At 37.6% G+C, this 16,800-nt stretch overlaps 1 long non-coding RNA gene across 1 annotated transcript; it reads left to right on the top strand.

Moving 5' to 3' along the window:
• Positions 1-15,648: 15,648 nt before the first annotated feature.
• LOC118823502 lies at positions 15,649-16,147 on the top strand. Its single transcript, XR_005008533.1, has 3 exons — positions 15,649-15,696; positions 15,791-15,907; positions 16,071-16,147. It is a non-coding gene; the product is annotated as an uncharacterized LOC118823502 (long non-coding RNA).
• Positions 16,148-16,800: the final 653 nt, after the last annotated feature.

Below are 16,800 nucleotides of genomic sequence, written 5' to 3'. Positions count from 1 at the left end.
ATTTTATCTTAAACATAAGCTTTACTTTAATGTTTTATCGCTGTACCTTAATGTTTTATCTCACCATGTGGAAGGACATAACAGTGCATTATTTTGGCTATAATTTAATAGTCTTACAATAATATATATTTTATTCATATTTAGCTATTTGGTTTAATCCTGTGAACAATATTTTAGTTTGAAACCAATTATGATATTTAAGTCACTTCAATGTTCTTTTAATCAATATGGCTATCAGGATTCCCTGTCTAGGGTTTGTGCATTATTGAGCATCAAAATCAAAGTAAAAATATAGCCGCAAGCGGCAATGAGCGGGTTCAAGCATGCAACAGCAGCACGGGCCCTCCTGCAGGTTTAGCCCATTAGGCCTAAAAAGGTCTCAAGCTGTGGGTCTTATTCATAGGCAGAGTGAATAGAACTGATAGGAAGTCAGCTCATCAAAAGGCCTTCAGTTGCCATAAACAAGAAGCAGTGGTGTTTTAAACACATTATAGATTTGCATTCATATGTACTGATCTACACTGCTTTGTAGAACATCCAAGAAGTTGCACTTGCACAGTGGATTGGTTCTATATTTAAGCCACTGATTTGATGTAGGCCATAATGAGGCCCAATGCACTCATAAGAGGCCCTATTGGTGTGAGGAGCTCAGTGAAAGTGGGTCAGAATGAGTGAAAAGGCCACAATATGGTATCATTCTTGATCAGGGACCAAGTTTTGGTCAGAATGACCTTTTGACCTTTGTATAATAAGCCTTTGCATAGCGAAATCTTTGAATGAATAAACCAAAATAAAAGACAAGCAGTGCAATTTTTGACATAACATGTAATTAGAAAGTTGTTCAGGTCAGTGAACTGAGTCACACGGCACCAATCGTTTATCTGTTGACCTTGTAATAACATTGTAATAGCATTTTAATTGATTTTTAAGTGTTTTGGAGTGCTAACGCGCCCCCTAAAGGCCAATCTGGACCAAAATTGGCATACACCATTCAAGGCTAAATATGTACATATGCATAAAGTTTGGAGATGATCTGACCAATGACTGTTGAGTTATAGTAAATCAAGCTAGCAATGCCATGTTTACAGTAATTAATTGGTTAATGCTCAATACACTGAGTGGAACAGTCAAAATGTTTTTGATAATTATTGAGGATCTGTGTCTTCTGAATCTTAAGATACTAATTTGATGATAATTGGCAAAACATCCTGAGACTAGTTCGCAAGAATAGGTTTTTCACATTATGCAAATTAGCTCAAAAACTAAGGGGGTGGGGCAAAAATTTACCAAGGGTGCACAGCAAGTCCCAAGGAATCAGCAGAAAAAAGAATTTTGTCTTTATCTCACTCTGATCAAAAGTTACAGGCAAAAATATGAGTAAAGTTGAAAAAGATGAAAAATAGAAACAGAGGACTAAAGTAAAGTATGAGCTGAGTGAAAGTGGGTCAGAATTAGTGAAAAGGCCACAATATGGTATGATTCTTGATCAGGGACCATATCCAAAGATGTTTACCAAGTTTTGGTCAGATTGACCTTTTGACCTTTGTATAATAAGCCTTCGTATAATGTAGTCTTCGAATGAATAAGCCAAAATACAAGACAAACAGTACAATTTGTGACAGAACATGTACTTGGAAAGTTGTTCAGGTCAGTGAACTGAATCACATGGCACCAAGTATTTATCTGTAGACCTTGTAATAACATTGTAATAGCATTTTAATTGATTTTTAAGTGTTTTTGAGTGCTAAAGCGCCCCCTAAAGGCCAATCTGGACCAAAATTGGCATACACCATTCAAGGCTAAATATGTACATATGCATAAAGTTTGGAGATGATCTGACCAATGACTGTTGAGTTGTAGCTAATCAAGCTAACAATGCCATGGTCGCAGTAATTAATTGATTGATCCAAATGACCCTAAGTAGAAAAGTCAAAATGTTTTTGATAATTATTTACCTACACATGCCAAAGAATTTTTCCAGACCAAGTTCGAAAAGATTGGATCAAAATCCAGGGACTAGTTCGAAATGTAGGCTTTTTAAACAGTTACGAATTACAAAAAAACTATGCAGTTTTGTAATAAATATGCATTTGCAAAATTGTTTGGAATAACGTACTACATATGATATACAAGGATTTTCAAGCAAACTTGTAATAAAATAGTAATAATATGTAATATGTTAATTTTTATGAAAAAAAAAGCCCCCCAGTGGTCAATTTTTCTCAAACTTTATTGATTGTTAGAAAGTGGCTATATGAAGAGATCATTCAAGTTTCATGATGACTGGTCAATGTTAAGCCTGTCAAAAGCCTGCTAAATGCTGATTGGCCGATGGCGACCATGTACTTCAATTAATCAAATTGTCCTTAAGGACTCACTTACAGTCTGGCCAACAGATGGTATTTACAAAGTTTCAGCTTGATTGGATGTACGGATGCTGAGAAACAGCCATGTAGCATTAACTCCGCCCCCTAATGACATATGCGCACAAAAATCGAATGGCTACCTCAGAATCTTCTCCCAAATGTGTCTGTCAAGTTTGAAATTTTTTGGCTGAAGGATTGTCGAGTTACAGAATTTTCAATTAATTCTGAATTATTTTGAATTTATCCAGAAGGGTTCATTTGCATATGGCAGCCATGTTGTTTCGAAAAGTCAAAATGTTTTTGATAATTATTGAGATTCAGGCTCTTCTGAATTTTTTGACACCAAAAACATGAGGATCAGGAAAAAATTGTAGGACTAGTTCGCAAAAGTAGGTTTTGCATTTTATGCAAATTAGCTCAAAATCTAAGTGGGCGGAGCTAAATGGTCCAAATAGCAAAGTTGTTTGTTTGGACCCAAGGAACTTGGAAAAAATTATGGCTTGTCTGCGAAAAATCTGGTTTAGGAGTTATAGACCCAAACGCATTGACGTGCACTATAGCGCCCCCTTGTGGCCGACTGGGCTGATTCCTTGCGCCTGAGTAGCGGGAGTGAGTACTACCTATTGACCAAGTTTGGTGTCTCTAGGACTTACGGTTTGGGCTGTGCGTTCCGTTTCAGGGCAGAAAAGGAATAGGAAGAAAAATCTTGACAATTTCAATAGGGTTCAATGCATTGCATGCTTGAACCCTAAATATAGCCGCAAGCGGCAATGAGCGGGTTCAAGCATGCAACAGCAGTATGGGCCCTTCTGCGGGTTTGGCCCATTAGGCCTAAAAAGGCCTCAAGCTTTACGTTTAGCCCATTAGGCCTAAAAAGGTCTTAAGCTGTGGGTCTTATTCATAAGCAGATTGAATAGAACTGAAAGGAAGTCAGTTCGTCAAAAGGCCGTCACCTGCCATAAAAAGTGAGCAGAGGTCTTTAAACACATTATAGGTTTATCTTCATATGTACTGATCTACACTGGTTTGTAGAACATCCAAGAGGTTGTCAACATACATGTCAAAACTACATGACTAATGGCAGCATTTCTCACTTAGTAGCACTTGCACAGTGGATTGGTTCTATATTTACCCTTTGGTTTGATGTAGGCCACAGTGAGGCTAATGCACTCATAAGGGGCAGTAATGGTGTGAGGAGCTCAGTGAAAGTGGGTCAGAATTTGTCAAAAGGTCTCAATATGGTATGATTATTGATCAGGGACCATATACAAGGCTGTATCCTAAGTTTTGAGTAGACTGACCTTTTGACCTTTGTATAATGTAGACTTTGAATGAATAAAGCAAAATAAAAGACAAGCAGCGCAATTTTTGACATAACATGTAATTAGAAAGTTGTTCAAGCGAGTGAACTGAGTCACACGGCACCAATTGTTTATATGTCGACCTTGTAATAAGCATGCTTGAACCCTAATAAGAAAAATCTTGACAATTTCAATAGGGTTCTACGCACTGCGTGCTTGAACCCTAATAAGAAGAAAAATCCACACAATTCCAATAGGGTTCTACGCACTTCGTGCTTGAACTCTAATAATAATAATAAGAAAAATCTTGACAATTTCAATAGGGTTCAATGCATTGCATGCTTGAACCCTAATAATTACTTCTACCACTTGGCACTTGAAGACCATAATGTTTAACATAAATGCAGGGTGACTTAACATAAGGAAAACCTGATTTTGGTAACAATGACAGGGGAGTCACATAAGCAAAATGTGTGTGTGTGTGCGCACCATCTTATATACAAAATTATATTTTGATTATAATAATGATTAATGACACTCTGCTGTTATACAGACAAACAAACCTCTTTTCCACCACAGGGCTAAACAGTTATCATTAGCTTGCTAATTAACAAGATAACGGATTCTATTATGCCGAACTAAATCTCCACTGACAATTCTGATAGAGCAAAGTCGAGCGATTGGTGTTGAAGGAACAGAAAGCTGAAATTAATGTTAAACCTGCTTCATGGTGCTTGTAGCCTACTAGCTAAGTTAGCCAGCTAGCTGCTAACACTAACGTTTGCTGCGCTAACGGTATCAGAGCCCATGCTGGAACACCACATTGCGAACTGGGTTCATCGAACAAAGCATTAAGTCTTAAATGGACAAATTTTGAAATTAAACCAGGTAGCTGATGTCTGTAACCTACTAGCTGCTAACGCTATGTTTGCTAAGCTAACGCTAGCTACAATAGCATTTGCAGGCTCCATCAGAAACCGGCTCTGGCTCCATATGCAAACTCCTAGCTAGCTAGCTAACAAAGGCTGAAATTACACAGGTTTGTGGACACCTAGCACCCAAATATCACATCCGAAATCACAGGTGAAGCGAGCACAGCCTCCTCCGTGGGAAAAGATTATTGCAGGCCATGTCAAGGACACAGCTAGGTCTGTCTACTTCAAATATGCGTTGAATTGAGCCCCTCACAAACTTACGCTATGCTAGTCGTCCCTTAACTGTACGTTTTCATCACAGTTATATCCAGCGCTGCGTTGTTTGTGCGTCTACAACCATCTAAACGATATTTTACCGTGTATCTGTACGATGACACAGCAGCAAAATGCTGCAGTGAACTTTAGAAAATGGCGCCGTTACTTAGCTAGCTTGGCTACGTCCACAGTACCGTTAGCTAACGGTTGTGTTGATGAGCAAATTTAGTGAGGACCTCAACATGACAGATACTTATGAAGGACACGTTAAATTAAAACACTGCGGTCAGCTTTAGTGAGTTTAGTGATTATTTGACTGAGTATCGTTATGTGTTCTTTGAATCTGCGTCGGTTTAAACTAAACTGGCTCGCTAGCCAAGTTAGCTAAGCTAGCTAATTTTAAGCCATGCTAAGTCCTCCCTTAACCTCACGTTTTTGCCAATATTTTTCTGCGTAAATGTCATGAATATGTTATATGTCCATAACGACAAACAATAGACAATATACAATCTCCAACATTGTGAACGTAAGAGGACAGAATGTCCTCAGGTCAGCCAAATCTCCCCAGAGACGAGGTGTAGAAAATGGCTGCTGTCAGCTCGGGAAAAGTTGTGCCTGCGCATGCGCAGTTTCTACCCCGTGACACAACATAATTATTTCTAGTTCACTTTAAGCGTGTTTCATATGTTTAGTTTACTGGTTTTCAACATTGCTTATTATTATTTAGTTGAAGCAAAAACACATTTAAATTGAGAAAAGTATGCACAATTTTATTATGTAAAATTTACTAAGGGCCAAGTTCATTTTTTTTGCGTCGGTGTGTGTGTGTGTGTGTGTGTGTGTGTGAATGCTTTTTCAAAACCTCCCAAGCTTTGTCCGGTATAGTACGTGGGAAGAATTTTCCATAAGTGCATATATACACTGACCAGCCCACCTCCTTGTTTTTACACTCAGCTCCACTGTCCATACAGTTTCACTTTGTAGTTCTACAGTTACAGACTGTAGTCCATTTGTTTCTCTGCATACTTCAATGGTTAGGACCCCCACAGGACCACCATAGAGCAGGTATTATTTGGGTGGTGGATCATTCTCAACACTGCAGTCACACTGACGTGGTTGTGGCGTGTTAGTGTGTGTTACATGTGAATCAGACAACAGCAGTGCATAATGTGTCGTGAGTAAGATTATATTAAAAAATTACCAGTGCAAAACCCGGCAACTAATACTAATTCTATACTAATTTTAGTATAGACATCTGAGACAAAATGTCTGAAATCTACCGATTTTGTGTACACCTGCTACAAAATCAAAGACTAATACCACTTTTAATGCCACTTTTCTTAATACCACTCTTAATGCCACTTTTCTTAAAGATTCATGTGTCCATAGAATGATATCAATAAAGTGCCAGTGCAAAAACTCAGCAATACTACTTGTGCTGATTTAGTCTATTAGATGTATACGTCTACCTTATAGATGAATGTTTCCTGAGTAAGATTATGCTAATAAAGTAACAGCAAAACAGTATTTCTCAGCCACACCTGTTGTGAGAATGGGCATTAGTCAAACAGTCGGAAGTCCACTGTTTTTTTCTATTCTGATATAAAATATGGTGCCAGTGCTCCAAGGCCTACATTTTCAAAATATTACTTTTCTTAAAGAACCGTGTGCAACAGTCTAAGTAAAATCACAACAGTTTAAGTAAACCCTTCGTTTTTTTGGTCTAATATAAATCAAAATTGCATCCATGCAACAAACAAACAAAAAAAACAGCTCTGCTAAAATGCTTTCATTCTTCAACAACTTTTTTTGGCTTAAGGTTTGAATCAAACAGATCAAGTCTGCAGTTAGTAATTGTATTTGTAAATTTGTATAGCTCATTTCACGGAGCTTTGGTCATGTGACAATGATGCGTTGACCACGTGTGAAATAGGCAGTGCACAATTATTATTATTATTATTATTATTATTATTATTATTATTATTTTTAACAGCTTTTAGCTCGAGTTATTTTTTCCTTTTCTTTTTTTTTCCTTCCTTCCAATTGTTTATTATAGAATTACATTTGTACAAAAGCAGTATAAAGCAGAACAGATATAGTTAAGTAAGAAAAATGTGGAAACAAATTTAAACAACAAAGTTTAAACAAAAAAAAACGTTTTTACAGAAACAAATTAAATAAGGTGCATATATTCATTGTTTTGACAGCTTTTTTGTTTTTGGAGAGGGTAATAGAAGTTGTGTATTGTTTAGCTTCTATTTCGAATTTGAGAAAATCTGGTTTGGAGTGAGTAAATTTGCATTTATGTATATGAAATTTTGCCAAAAGAATGATCAAATTAATAATATAATATTCTTTGACTTTATTATTTTTATAATGACTGAAGCCAAACAACACATTATCCAAAGAGAGATTAAAATCATGGTCGATACAATCAATGATAAATCTACATACATCCTTCCAAAGCTTTTTTGTGTGGGAGCAGTGCCGGAACAGATGTAAAAGAGTTTCTGGATTTACATCACAGAAAGAACAACTGAGATTGATATTGTTTTTAAATTTAGCAAGAAATTGATTAACTGGATAACATCTATGTATAATTTTGTAAGAAACTTCCTTTATTTTATTGGTTAACAGATATTTAGACGGCAAGGTCCAAATATATTTCCAATCAGGATTTTTTACAAGAGAATTCCAATATGTAACTGCATAAGCAATAAAAGTGACATCTCTTTGAAACAGCCTGCGAATATCCCTGTTGTTGTTTTTTTGGAAGTAGAGGAGAAACATATCTGACCAATAAAAGTATCTTTTGGATTCAGAACTGGCTGGTGTGTGGGCCCCTCTTTAATTGCTTCTTTAAAGAGCATAATAATACCAGAAGGAATTGCATCCAGAACCACTGCATATTCTTTAGGAGTTATAGGTATCTTATACTTGGATAAAAATTCTGTATAACTAAGCAATAATCCTCTATCATTAAATAAATCTCTAACCAACAAAATACCATGTTCAATCCAATTTGTAAAGAATAATGATTGATTTTTATATAAAATGTATTTATTATTCCAAATAAAGTATGTATGTGGTGAAAAAATATGTTTATATATGAGGGACCAAGCCGATAAAACCTGCTGATGAAAGTTAGATCATTTTAAGGGGATTTTTTCAATCTTATAATCACAAAGTAAAATGAAACTGAGGCCACCAAGTTTGGAAAAAATATAATGAGGTATGAAATTCCAAATAGAAGAAGGGTTATTTAAGAACTGTTTAATCCAATTGACTTTAAGATTATTGTTAAGGGTAGTAAAATCAAGAAAGTTTAGTCCTCCAGACTCATATGTATTCATGATAACAAATTTTTTGATATAGTGAATCTTGTTTTTCCAGACAAAGTTGAAAAACATGCTGTCAATTATTTTAGAGAACTGGTTGTTAACATGTAGTGGAGTGGCGACATAACTTAGTCTGGAGAGACCTTCCGCTTTAGTTAAAAGAGTTCTGCCTTTTATTGATAGATCCCTCTGCAACCGAAGATTTAGCCTTTTTTGTTTTATCTATGATAGGGTTAAAGTTTAGAGCACCTCCAGAATGTCTGTTCTTTGTGATTTGTATGCCTAAGTAAGTTATCACTTCTTTTACAGGTATGTTATATATATGAGTTGTCGCACAGTCTTTAAATGCAAGAAGCTCACATTTGTTAAGGTTTAAAAAAAGGCCAGAGGCTTTGGAAAATTCCTGTATGATCTTTATTGCTACAGATACTTGATGAGTATCCTTTACGAAAAGTGTGGTGTCATCTGCTAATTGACTGATGATAATTTCTTTATTACCAATTGAGATCCCTTTTAAGGTACTTGTTTTGGCAGTGCACAATTATAGTCACATGATTATAACATTTCGATTACGAACCTCCTACGTTCAGATTACGTATCACCACCTACACCGGTATGTCACGCTCCATCGACACTACGTTGTAAGCGCCTCATGAATATGGAATACCATACGTTGCATCTCCTCAGGTGTTGTCACGCTCCCTTATTAAAATGCAGATGTATTCATATACAGCTTTACTGATTGGATGTAAGATGTCAAAACCTCTAAACACGTAATTTGTTACCGCCTGCACACTTGCATTTTTTACATGCGGACGTGTGATATTTCCACTCGTGCAGTCGATTGCTCATAAAGCGTTTCGGCACTATTGGCTTTCCATATTATAACGCCGTATGTCATCGTGACGCGCCGATGGCGCAGACGCAACTCGGACAAAAAAACTAACCGGCATGCACCGTACCGAGTAGTTCGTAGTGGGCCGGTATCGTCAAATGGAAGAAAAGATTAACTCAAGCGAACGTTTTTAAATATAACTAATATACGTACAAATAAAAACATTGCACGTCATCAGTTTGAGACAATTCAGCCGGGGGCGCGCGATGCAGTTAGCCAGCCAGAGATGAAGAAGTTTCTCAGGGCGCTTTGAAAACCTTGTTTGGTATGGACATATCAGATTTTTTCCTTAGTTAGTTCCGTTTTGACGTATGTGAAAACTCCAACCGTATTCGGCTCTGCAACAGACAGTTGAACTGTGGCCCGCTTCCAAACGAACCCTGGCTACTGGTTGGAAGCAGTTTATGATGAAACGACGGGATTCATCAACAGAGCTCGTTTTCCTTTTCTAGCAGCACGCCGGCACTGTACCGTCGGCTCAATCTGACTGTTCTAACGTCTGACTCTTTACAGACTCTCGTTTACTCTCGTTTTTGCACCACGAGCTGCAGCAAAATAAAATAATAGTGAAGATATGTGTTTGATTTTGGCTCATGGATAGGAACGTATTTTTTTCATTTTGTTCAGCACTTAAGAAGAGAAAAATACGATTTTCTTTAAAAAGTTAATTTTAGGTTTCCTGTGGCCGCTGTTCTTTGTGTTTATAAACAGGTGGGCCTTGGGGTAGAAAAGGTTAAGAACCCCTGCTCCAGTAAAGTGATAAAACACGAGCAGAGGCAATGTCCTAACTGCCATGCATTTAAAATACCAGCTGCCAATTTTTCAAGACCTGTGTAACGTAACAGTTAAACAGATCTCAAGTTAAACACTTCAAAAAATGTATTCAGGCTCAAAGAATTTCTTGTTATTCCACCTCATCTCAATGTTTTTAAAAAAATATAATTACTTAGAATTTAATATTCGAGATATATAAGGATTTATAAGCAAGATATCAGGTACCATCCATTAATTCTTGTGACCAATGACGTTAAGGCTCGTTCTTTTTCTACTTTTATTGTTACCTAAACATTCTAGCACAGTGAGGCACAGCTCTGGTCCTGGAGGGCTGGTGGCCAGCACAGTTTGGTAATTTACCTACTCAAACACAACTGATTACACTGTAAAAAATGTCCGTAGATATTACAGTAAAAACTATGAATTGGCAACAGTAAAAGACCATGAAATGCAAAATAGTATTTCACCGTAGTGGATACAATGGCTTACCTTAAATCAAGAAACACTACATTACTTTAATTATTCCTGTCATAACATGTAGAAAATGCACAATTTTACTGTGAAAATATAACATTTTGGTAAAATTAATGGGAAAATACCATAAAGCCACTAGCAAGTAATTACCCTAAAATTAACAGTATTACTCTGTATAAACTATGGATTTTGCTGATGTGTACATTTAAATTTACAGTCTAAAGCCTTCCACCATTCAGCAAAATTCTACCTTCATTTCTATAGAAACAAGATGTTAAAAATATGGTATATGTTTGTTAAATAATGTTTATTTCATGGTAAAACATAGGTTTAAATATACTGTAATTTACTGTAATTTTAGGTGATATCCTTGTAAATATGGGTTCAATCTGACAGTTAATGTGTTATGTGCAATGAAAAACACAAACATTACCAGAAAGATTTATTTCTTAAATAAATTCAACTGATTGCTGTGCAGCAATGCTAGCAATCTTTGGTGGTTGCCAGGGTTTACTAGTTGGTAAGGGTGTTTTTAGATGATTGCTAGGGTGTTTGTAGGTGTTTGCTATTGTTGGTCTAGGTGATTGGTAAGGTGTTTTAGTTGGTTACGAAGATGCACAAGATGGCTGCTGGGGTGTTGTGTTTGATAAGGTGAACTAGGTGGTTGTTAGCGTGTACCATGTGGTTGCTAAGGTGTAGGTGGTATCTAAAGTGTAGGTGATTGCTAGGGTGTACTACCCTGATAGCAAGAGGATAGAGGACTACTGTTGGCCCGCTGATGGCAAAGCTGGTGGTCCACTGGCGTTTTGTTCAGTGTTCTCTGAGTGGCCCACTGGTGTTTAAGCAGAGTAATAGAAAAAATTCCACTCATTATCGCTCATTTTCCACTCACAGTCCTATTTACTTATTTTTTCCTATTTTACTTTGTAAATTAGTTTAGTAAATAATTTTAATTTAGCACAGAGTCAGCAACAACATTTTGTATAAAATCATTTTATATCGGGCCTAGTCATTATTTTTATCTTAGTTGTTTGTAATATTAGTTTCTTTTTTCTAAAATAAAAGGCTCTGTGCATTTAAAATCTGTTTGGGGAGATTAAAACATAGGTAGAGCTTGTATGCAGGACAAATATCTGGGTGGTCTGAGGGTGGAACAGCAGTGGCAAACAGTCAGCGGGGTGTCTTATCAAACCAGCAGACCGATATATGCTTGCTATCTGGGTAGCCCGTTGCCAAGGTCTTTGTAGGTGGCTGCAAGGGTGCACTTGGTGGTTGCAAGGCTGTTCCAGGCTATAAACTAAGATGTGACAACTAAGATGGCTGCTGTTGCCATGTGAGGTCAGCCCTCAAGCAGCTAAACTCTCAGGACAGGCCGTATAGAATTGGAATTTTCTAAGGCTGCTGCCTCTCATAATTGGTGACAGAGTGAAAGATACAGCAGATGATGTGTGGCAGTTGACTGCAGCTGAAAGACATTGTGGACATGATATGTGCTCAGAAAATCTCTGTGCCTCAGGTTGCATATCTTGATGTTCTTATTCAAGAATATTTAGAGTCAAGAAAGGCTCTATTCCCAGAAAGTAACCTCAAACCAAAGCATAATTATTTACGTCATTACCCAGCACTGATTCTGAAGTTTGACCCCTTGATCAGGCTGTGGACAATGCGATTTGAAAGTAAGCACAGTTATTTCAAGAGATGTGCCATACTCTCTCTGAAAGACATCAGATGTTGAAGGCTTATCTTTCTGCTGGATCAGTGGGTCAGACTGTCTTGCAAGTTAAAGGTGCTTCTCCATTTTACTCACTACTATACAGTAAATCCATTCAAGATGCAGTCAGACAATTTGTCTTCACTGAGACCAACACAAAGGTCACAGTAGAAATTCTATATAAGGGGACATCATACAAGAAAGGACAATTCCTTGTCACAGGGAACACTGACCCCATGGAGTTTGGTGAACTAGTGCTTATTTTGATAAAAAATGACATTGTCCATTTTCTGGTGTCAGTGTACATAGCAGAATTCCTTCCTCATTACCATCTGTACTCAGTTAAGAAAGCCAGTGAAAAGATGCAGTGTCTAAACATCAATGACTTGACTGATTTCTATCCATTGCCATCTTACATGAAGGATGGATACCAAGTGGTTCCTTTGAAACACAGTGTGTTGTCACACTAATGAATGTCTTGGGCTGTTGTTCTGGTGTTAAATGAGATTTATTCACACTTTCATACTCAGAAATGGATGATGCAGCGCAAATCAACATAAGCAATGCCATTACTAAGGTGTTACCAGACCTACCAGCCTCAATTCTAAATATTGTAGAGGAGACACTACAATCGTTAGGGGTGGAGACCACTGAGGATTTTCACTTCATCCAGGAAGGTGATCTGCTTTCAGTACTGAGACCAATTCAGGCGAGAAAATTGGTGGCTGCCTGGAAACAAGCCAGTGAGTACATTTTGACAAAATATATTTTTAAGTAATACCAAGGCTAAAACATCATTCAGCCAGTATGCTTTATTAATTTCATTATTTTTGTTTTACAGCACAGAACACTGAAATCCAAAGTCAGTCAGCTTTAACTTCTCCAGCTTCCTCATCGCGCTTTTCACTCTCTCCCTCTCCGTCCCCCTCTCCCAGCCTCCCAATTACTGCTGCAGACTGGGTTGACAGCTTTCAGATTCCATGGGTGAAGTTGCCTGAAGCCTTGATGCAGTGTTTGGAGAGGGGGAAAAGGCCAAGCCCACGCTTAAGGAGGGAAATGATCCAGATTGTTGTTTCTGAGATGATGAATGCTTGTGCTTCTCCCAGTAAACAAGCCTCCACAGTAGTTGCCAAAAAATGGTTGCCAAGTATCCACAGTCACTGCAAAATGTCATAGAAGGTGATGTAGTAGGACCAGGATATCACTCACTGGTCAAGTAGTTACAAGCCTGAACTGAAAATGTGAAGCAGTCTTCAGCACCAAGGATGATGAAGCGCAAACAGGGGTCAGATGAGTATGACACAGAGGTTATCCCAGCCGAACAAAAGGCAGCTATTCAGGACACTTATGGCTGCATAAGTTGGGACATGAAGTTCATGCCAGTGAGTGAGACACCAGAAAGCCAACAGGAGAAAAAAGGCAAAATGAAGGTCCTCAGTGAACAAACTAATTTCAGCTCAGATGAGGTAAAAACCCTTATGAAGTGCACTTACTACTCCCAACATAAAGAGATAAATAAGGGTACAGATCTGCAGTGCCTCATGGAGGATTGGCCTTTTTTGTTCCGAGAGACTGGCGGTTCACTTCCAAGAGCTCACTGGAGTATCACTAGAATAGACTTCCCTCACAAGTGTGGGGAAAAAAGGGAAAATGGCTTCTGGACTTCATGAGAACTGTTTGTGCGAACAAGAACAAACGCGTTTTGCAGGCTGTCACAAAGCTGAAAATTCTGTGAGGACAGTTGGAGGGTCGCTCAGAAGATGTCAAGGATATGGTGCTCCTTCATCTCTCCTATTTTGAGGAAAAAGAGGAGAACCTCTTACATTATGTAGACGAAACATGTCTGACAACAGAAGTACAAGTGGAAAGCTTGCCTGTGACTCCATGCATCATTGTATGTGGTAAGTTAATATTCAGTTTAACTGAAGGAGCCTAAGCTAATGTAAGGAAATATTAAATCAAATGCATCATCATGTTTAAAAATGCTAGTTGTGTTTCTTCCCCATCCTGTGGTATTTTTTTCTCCATACAAGTATAATAGATCTTCCAAGTTTGACCTGTCAGCTCCTTCCTTGTGAGAACAAATGCTTCATTGGGACTGTTTCATCTCTGAAGTGAATGAAGTGGATCTCGACCTGCAAACACCATTTTACGCTGCTAAAATGGTTTGAAGGATGCACAACAAGAACAGAATGCACAATAAATGTGTTGTTATGCTTTCTTCAAAACATCTTTCAGCTCAAAGTGGTGTTCGCAGGTCCAGTTCCACTTCATTCATTTTGGAGAACAGCTGTCCTGGTGAAGCACATGTTCTCACCACAGGAAAGGACAGCTGACAGGTCAAACTACACTCATATAAAGGAGAAAATACCACTGGATGGGGAAGAAACACAACTAGCATCTTTTAAGACCAATTTTGGATGGTAATGGCTGATGTGCTGTTAATTATTGTCTACCTGTATCTTCTTTGCAGGAACCTCCTGCTATACCTCAAAGCAGTTCATGCTGAGTCTAGACCATGAAGTTGTGAATGACCAAATCTCCACCTTCATTTCTGATATCTGTTTGATGTTATTACTATTTGATGCTATTACTGCCTCAATATCCACTATCCCATGTATTTGGGCTCCACACTTGAGTTCCTTCAGAGGTGTGTGTGTGTGTGTGTGTGTGTGTGTGTATATATATATATATATATATATACATACATATATATATATATATATATATGAGTTAAATTTCCCCCTTTAGAACAAATCACTGTATATTGTGGTTGGTTATGAATTCTTGTGTTCGCAAAGGTGTTTCTTCAACATCAATCCAGAGAGGGGCACAAAAATTGAAACAAGGAAAAACAAGAAACAACTGTCAGTGAACCCAAGAGTCCTCACGCTCATCGCAGATCTCTCTGATCATGAGTGGAGAGGGACATGTTAAGGATGGATTTATCCAACTGAACTCTTATACAGCACTAGCTGTATGGAACAGTTAATTGTTAATTGTTAACTGTTAATTGTTGACATTCAGAATAGTATTCTTTGATGTTTTCAGCTAGCTTTAGTGTTTTAATAAGCATTGTTTGGTTCTGTTTAATTTATCTGAACTGAATATTGTACATTTTGGTGGAATTACTAATGCCTAATGATTACTTGAACGGTTCAAAGCAACAGCAATTTTGTTTGTCATTTTTGTTGGAGGCTGTTCTTTCAGTTAGCTTAAACATTTTAAAGGGGAAGACTGACTTTCATTATATAATTCTGAAAATGGCAAACAGTAATTTAGTTCAAGATTTTACAGTACATACAGGGAGTTTTCCATTTTTTTTTATTTATTTTTTTTTGCCAGAAGCAACTATTCAGAAGATTTGGTCCATGACCACTTGAGCCTTTGTTTCAGTGCTTTTGTGACACTTCAGAGAAGGTTGAAGGCTGCTGGCATTGCTAAGATCTAATAATCTTCTTCAAGGTAAGTAAACTGAGCACATGTCTAACAAATGTTTTAACATTTTAAGAGTAAAATGCCTTAATTATCTATACACACTGCTCTTGTATAAATTCTGTTTATTACAAGTGTAAAAATGTAAGTCTTTCACTCTTGTCACCTTTCATGCATTGCTTTCATACTCCTGTGAGCGGTTATGGAAAGCGGTGAGTTTCTAATACATTTAAATATCAAAAGCAAGCTGTTTTTAATTTTAACTTTCAAAGATGATTTGTTTGGCATTTCTGCTTTATTGGACAGATGCAGTATTAATAGACAGGAAACACAGTGGAGAGAGGGGATGATATACAGAAAAGGGCCCAAGCTGGAATGGAACCTTGGATGCTGCAATAACAATATGTATATATGTTACACCAGGTAAGCCAGGCCTGGCTGTTTTTGTGTGTGAGTTTAGCCATTTGATTGTAATTTGCAACCTGTGCATTGAAAATAGAGAACGGTTCATGGTTGAGATTATTTCATCTTTCACTTAAGAGGATGTATGCCCTCCTGTCTTTTATCTCCTTACTCTTTCTTTCAGGTCTTATTACGTCTACCAGTGGTTGTACTTGACATGGATTTCGTCAGCTTCTTTGCTGTCCTACTATTCTGCACTTCTGATCAGATACCAGTTTGGCAAGGATAAATAGTAGTAAGTCGTTGTACAGTTCAGTGTACATTAATTTAACAACAGAAGGCTTTAGGCTGTTTAATAAATATTTTATCCGTAGTGATTTTATTGACTACCAGAATACACATATTTTGTTCCTTATGGAGACTTGGCCCAAAGTAACCTGAGGTCCACAGGCTATAGTGGGGGGATTGCAATGTTTAATAAGAACCACCTCAGATCTGTCTCTTTTAATGCTGTATTTTTCAATAGATTGCAACTTTTATGTTGATGAACTTTCTCCTCAGCACAGTGCAGCTGGAAAAGGCGAGGCTGTCAACATTGCAGGACTGTGTGATGGTGAGCACTTTGATTTGTCATCAGCATTATCAACACTCAGCATTGAGTGAGTACATTTAATTGATAGACTTTTAAATTAGTGTCACTCTTAAATGTTTGTTTGATCCCCCCCCCTCCAAGTTAAAACTCTACTGTGCAAATGATAAACCATATGTAAACAGGATCCACAAATGCAACTTCTCTCAGCCCAAGCTCATTTAAGGAATTCCTTTTAGAAATCATGGATGCTGCATCCTCCAGGATGCAAAAGGAGGTAGGGAGATTGAGGGAGAAACTGTGGAGACCCCAGGCGAAAAAACCC

Source organism: Colossoma macropomum, unplaced genomic scaffold (assembly GCF_904425465.1).
Source record: "Colossoma macropomum unplaced genomic scaffold, Colossoma_macropomum, whole genome shotgun sequence".
Classification (NCBI taxonomy): Eukaryota; Metazoa; Chordata; class Actinopteri; order Characiformes; family Serrasalmidae; genus Colossoma; species Colossoma macropomum.
The sequence above is the reverse complement of the archived record's forward strand: the minus strand, read 5'-3'. Positions and strand labels throughout refer to the sequence as shown.